Raw genomic sequence first — 6679 nt, 5'->3', positions numbered from 1 at the left:
TCAGTTTTAGTCAAATTAAAAAAATAAAAAGTATACGACATTATTTTGTTATCAGAAAAACAGTAAATTCTTTCTATTTTATTATGTTTTACACTGCTGGTTATCATATTTGTATTAAATTAAAGGGTCAACGTTTACAGTTCTTTTTTGAATAAGCAGGTTTTTTAAATCATGTCTCATTCATCTCGCTCTTATTGCTGTGCTGTGTGTGTCATGCCGAAGAGCACTGACGCTGTGCATGTGTGTGTTTTTGAATCCAGAAATTAATTCATGAAAAACATCTTAGCAATTAAAAAAATCATGTTTTATTTATTTTATGTCCTCTGCAGTTTGCCTGCTCTAAATAAGGTCATGACCCGCTGGCTGATCGCTGTCCACAATCTGCTGTTCTGCAAATCAAAAGGTGAGAGGTCACTCTGATCAGAGCTGCTTTCTGCAGCTCCACTTCTACTCATGAAATTAATTAGAATTTAATCTATAGAGTTAATCAAATGTAATGAACTGAGGCCAGAGCAGAGGAACAATCTGGAATCGTCTCTGTGGAGGATTAAAGCCTCGCATAGTTTGCCTCTGATTATGTGACATCATTACAGTGACTGCTGGGTTAAGCTGAGGTCATCTCTGGTTGGTTTAGTTTTTGGTGCAAAAACTTAGCTTTGTTGCCAAATAGTTTAAACTAAATAGATCTTATCCATTTCTGAAAAGGGTGGTAAAGGAGGGTGTGTAAAGTGTAAATAAAAGCAATCATTTGCAAATCGTTTAAGTGCAATATTTAACTGAAAATAATAAAAAGTGATTAGGATTAGGGCCTTGATGTCATTCAGTCTGAAGCGTATGCATACTGCATCTAGAGGTGATCGATCGTTTGCTCTAGTTGCACCGGAGCTGTGGAACAATCTCCCGATTGGCATCCAGGCGTCTGATTCTATTCATTCTTTTAAATCACAGCTAAAAACATATCTTTTTAAACTTGCCTTTTCTACCAGTTAAATGCTGGCTTGCTTGCAGTGACCTATTGACCTATTGTATTAAATTCTCTGCTATCTTTCCATTATTAGTGTCTTTTATCATGGTGGTACAGTCTTACCTTGCTATAACCTATGTGCTGCAGTTTACTCTTATTGGTGGCTTTTATCTGTGAACATAATTCGTTACCTTTATGTATTTGATGTTAATGTGTGAACTGTTTTATTTTTTATTGTTTTATGTAAAGCACTTTGGTATGCCCAAGGCTTTTAAATGTGCTCTATAAATAAAGATTGTTGTTGATTGTTGCATGTTGTGTGAAGGACCCAAATGCAGACTCTCAGGCAGCCAGAGATGATCTCAGAGTGAGACATTTATCATTTTCCTGTTTGCAAAAACCTACAATATAAACAATAAGTCCAAAAAGGGAACGCTGAAGACTAAAAACTACAAGGAGACACATGCCGGGAATGAGAAACACTATTGCTAGGTGAACAAACACAGGAAGCTGGGACAGCTGGGCTGAATGAGACACAGCTGAACTAAGTCACAGAAGATGTGAAAGTGACGAAAAACTAAAAAAAGCAAAGCACAAGGATTCACAAAATAAAACAGGAAGTGAGATAACTAACTGGGAAAACAGACACATAAATCAGCTAAATAAGGAAGGATAAGAAGATAGGATGCCGAGGAAAAAATTAAAATCTAAAGCAACACAGACTAAAGAATAGGGTTCAATACACCAAGGGAGAAAAATCATGAAAACATAGAAACATGAAACAAACACAGAGTCAAACAATATATTTCAATAAACAAGGATAGAAACGCAAAGCAGGTCTAATGACCCCAGATCATGACACATGCTTTGCTTTGACACTTGATTGCTTTTTGCCGCCCTTTGTTCTTTACCCAAATACCATTTAAGAATAAGTAAGTAATGTTGCAAAGACGCGGGGGATCTCAGCATCTACCCTACATAACATTAACAACAACTCTCCCGGTGATGGAACATTTTAACATATAAAAAATAAATAAATAAACACGATTCAGAAATGACGCTACCTCTGTTGGGTCTGAGCTCCTTTAAGATCATTTCACGAAAATTAAAACATTCATGTGACTGACCAATGGAAATTTGGAATGACTTTTCACTAAATTAGACATGCATGTCAAAGAGGAGACTATCCAGCTTGCACTCAGTGCACAGTTCAACAGTTCGTGGCAACTTGCACATCTGTGAGGGCACCACTAATGCTGAATGGTGTGTAGACAGGGTATGGAGCAACATATGCTGCCAGGCAGACAACGCCTTTCTCAGAGAAAGCTTTGCTTATTTCAGCAAGATGTGATAAGGCCACACGTAATGTTTTTTTAGTTTCTTTTTCTGTCTTTTTTTTTAAGTATTGGTGAGAGTTTAAAATAAAGTTTTAAATCAGCATATATTTTCAGAAAAAGGAGTTTCTTTGGAAATCAGTTCATGATTAAAAGCAGAGGAATACTTTATCTTTAACTTAGGTCACATTATGTTAAGCTACCTCGCTTTCCTACAATTAGAATAATCATGGATCATTCACTTTTCCATACATCTTCATGGAGGGTTAGAGCCTGTCCCAACTATCACAGGGTGAGAGGGAGGTACAGTACACTAAGAGACAGAAGATTGTGAATTTTTATTTCCCGTTGAGCGCTCAGCTGCCAATAAATGCCATAGGATTATCTATATGTCTCAGCAGGAAGGGAAAAACGGTCAATGTCAACTCTGAAGTAGAGCCTTTTCATAAAATCTGACCTGATCTCCAAAAAATTAAATAAAATAAACTGCACAAGAATATCACCCATTCACTGTTTTGATCCAATCGATGGTCAGGTGGGTTACTGTCACTTTTGTCCCTGAAACTTTCCCCTTCATCTCTTCTTCTTCCTCTTGTTCTTTCTCTCTGATGGACTAATTATTGTCGTTGTTCTGCCACTCGCGCTGCTGGCTGCCAAATGGAATTAAAAACCAATTATTGATAAATGAAGAGTGGCTTTAGCTGTGTGTGTGTGTGTGTGTGTGTGTGTGTGTGTGTGTGTGTGTGTGTGTGTGTGTGTGTGTGTGTGTGTGTCTGGAACCGAGCCTAGACCAGAGTACTACATCTGTCATCCAAACGCCGTGACAACCACTCATGTGTGGCGTCGCATCCTGTGCATTCAACACACACATCTGCACAGCCACGCCTTCACTGCAGGAGAGTGAGTGTGCGTGTGTTTGTGTATGAAACATGTTTCACTGTGCATCTGTGCCCTCATATGTGTGTATGGTGCATGTCTGTGACATTTTAGCATGCACATATGCACATGTGTGCAGATGTGTGTGCAGGTGTGTGTGCAGGTGTGTGTGTGGGCAGGTGTGTGTGAGTGAGTCAGGTTTGATTCTGTCTATGAGTGAGTTTTCGTTGTGTGTTCTCTTTTTGTGTGACAGATTGACATGCTCACAGATGGTGGATGATGAACATATGAATTTCACTTCACACTTTATATGTTGACGTGACAACAGTGTTAAAGCACATATGATGGCATTTTCCTTTTTCAAACAAAGTTTATTGATCTGTGTAGAGGTTTAGATCACTGTTGATCACAAGATTTGGGATAGAAGATGTAAAAGTGGACTGTGACATGTCGCGTTTGCCTCCTCAGGCAGTCTAATAATAGCTGTGTTTTAGAGAAAGTCCTTTGAGACAAACTTGATTTTCTATAAACGGCTTGTTAAATTTAAATTTGAAGAAGGAAGAATGATGGAAGTTTCTATAAGTGAAGCTCAAAGACTAAAATTTCAAATTGTTGTACATGACAATGAAATAAATTAAGCATTTAATCACAAAAAGATAGAAGAAAAAGCATAAATGTCAGTATATCGCCTGATAAGGACATGCCTGCAGCCTCAGTTGGAGGGGTGTAAGTCTGTGATTTCCTCGGCATGTTTTTGCTGTGACTCATCCTGCCAGTGCTGGTACACGTGTGATTAAGCGGTCAGGCTGGCATTGGATTGGTGAAGTTTCTTTCTAATTCCTAAAGCCCTTTTAAGATGCAACATAATCAAGCCGGAAGTGAAAAAGTAACGTTCAATGCTTCATGACATTCATGAAAAGGAAACTCATGTTCACATACACCCCCACATGATACCAACCACACAACCTCCCACACCCACAAAAATAAATAAATAAATAAATTCCCATTCAGCCACACAAATCAAGAGATTAAAGGTTGTGACATTGACCATAAAGAAGAGTTAAACACGTTTATTACATGTGTCTTTGATAGAGAAACTTCACTGCAATGTGTAAATTCATATAATGATTAAAGTAAAACTGAAGAAAGCAAAAATGTCTTATTTTAAGCTGCTTAATATCAAAGATGAGAAATCTTTTCGATGAAGCACTGAATGCGCTTCGGTGTTAATTTGTTTTGATGATAGTTTCAGTTGTCTAATCTGACTAGAAATTTGTCGATCCATTTACCTAGAGTAAAAATCTTTAAATTTACTTTAAAAACTGTTGTTATTTATTAAAGATTGTAGTAACTTTACAAGCACATGCTCTGCTGCAGTCCGCCGACCCATCCAGGGTGCAACCTGCTTCTCACCCAACAGTGTGTGAAATAGTCGCAACAGTTAATCTAACGATTTGTGTTTCTGGACACAAATTTCATAGAATTTCCCAGCATGCTTTGTGGCCTTAAACAAGACTCTTCTTTGGTCTGCTCACACATGTACTGATTTTTGACTTTTAAAGGTCCAAAAAAGATTGCTGCCTTTGATACCAAGGTTTGAGTTGCAGAAGTCACAAGTCAAGATTTTCACACATAATTTGAATTTCTTTTAAACATGGTAAGTAATTAAAACATTTTGCTTGTTTCAGTTTAAGCATTGACAACAACTTGGTTAGGTGTAGAAAAAGCTTGTGGCTTAGGTTAAAAAATAGCAGTTGCCACATTTTTTAAAGCTTTCTTGATCGCTGTGATGACACCTCTCTGCTTTCTCTGAACAAATTATGTGCTTCTGACATGAAATATCCTTCCTGCTGAAATACATTACTTACAAACGCATGCTCACTGACACACACACACAAACACACACGCTGACAGTTCTCACTGAAAATGAGAACTTTTTCTTGACTATTTCACTTTTTTTCAAGACTGAGCTGAACAGCTGTGAAAGGCTCAGTTGCCCCATCACTCCCAGCCTGAACCAGATAAACAGTTGAGAAAATGGACTGATATTTGCACACATTTAACAGTTAAGGTAATATTTACAATGATTTCTTGTATTTTTCAGGGTTTGAAGTTTCTTTTTAGATAATTTCCTGCTGTGTGTTGACAGTAGTCATCCTCTTTCATTCCAGTTATGTTTCCTTACACTCTCCTTCTGAGAGTGAAGTGAAGAAGGCTGTCTATAGTCGAAGGCTCCTCCAAATGCGGCCGACAAATGCGTCCTCCTTTTCCCTTGATCAGAAGGACGGGTTGGGTGTATCTTTTGTGGCCCATCATATCCCAGCATTCATTGGCAATCAGAGGTTGAAGACAATATTTTGGGAAAAATGGCGGACTGTCGAAGCAAAGCGGTCCAGAAATAAACTTTTAAAAGTAAGTACTGGGTTTTTAATCTTACTAAAAATATCCAGCAGAACAAATGTTAGCATAATGAAAAGTCTTAAAAAGTTAAACTTAGCTAACCTTCGGCTAAATTACATGACGTTAGTGATATCGCCAATTAACGTAGCTCGGATCATACAAGCTTTGGTTAGTTAGTTTAGTTTTCTGTTGAAGCAGGGTCTGTTTGGCCAACCCGTTCTCACTCCCAAAGCGTAACATTTTACGCTAGGTGACAAATCGTCACCATATTACGTTTTCGGCTACCCACCACGTTCCTAAATGACGACCTCGGAAAAAGAGGAAATATGAGAACCGTCTAGACTGAACCTACACATGTTCGCTCTTTTTCTTCAAATCGCTTAGAAACACGCTATTTAACATCATTAAAGTCCTGGTTAAGGTCAGGAATAAGGTTATGGTCAGGGCTAGGGATAAGGTTAGGTTTAGGGCTGGAATACAGGGCTGGAACGTCTACTACCGCGGGAGCGTCATTGCACTGGATTCCAGCCATAACCCGCCGCGTACCATAAGAACGCCGAAGGTCTCCTTTCGCGTTCCTCAGGAACGCCGCGGGACGTGACAAAACGTCGACATGTTACGCCTCGGGAGTGAGAACGCTCTGGTTTGGCGGTGTGAAGCCAAAAGTACTAAAACGTTTTAGGTTAAACTGAGCAGAAGCTTCACCAAATATCTGGCCCGTGAACTGTGGTGAGGAAATGGACTCGGGTAGGCCGGGTCCTTCAAAGGATGCAGGCCCTGAATTTGGACAAAGCCTTCATTTTACTTCCCCGCCTTCCTGATTACCAGTCCCACCTAGTGTTGTATCACCTTTGCTCAATCATGACTCATCACTCTTTGCAAAGTTTCAAGTTTTATATAGGCTTTTTTTCTTTTCTTGCTGTGTTTCTTCTATTTTCATGAAACTTTTTCTCAGTTTAGAAACCTTTGTTTCTATAAGATGGTGGATTAAATGTCTACATTAAAAAAAACAAACCCAAAACACCCCATATGACGATGACCTGAAATTCTCCATGAAGACCAACATAAAAAAATATAAAATTGATGAGGATGATAACTGGATTAA

This window comes from Aulonocara stuartgranti (genome assembly GCF_965226115.1).
Source record: "Aulonocara stuartgranti genome assembly, chromosome: 7".
Lineage (NCBI taxonomy): Eukaryota > Metazoa > Chordata > Actinopteri > Cichliformes > Cichlidae > Aulonocara > Aulonocara stuartgranti.
Note: the sequence above shows the minus strand (reverse complement) of the source record.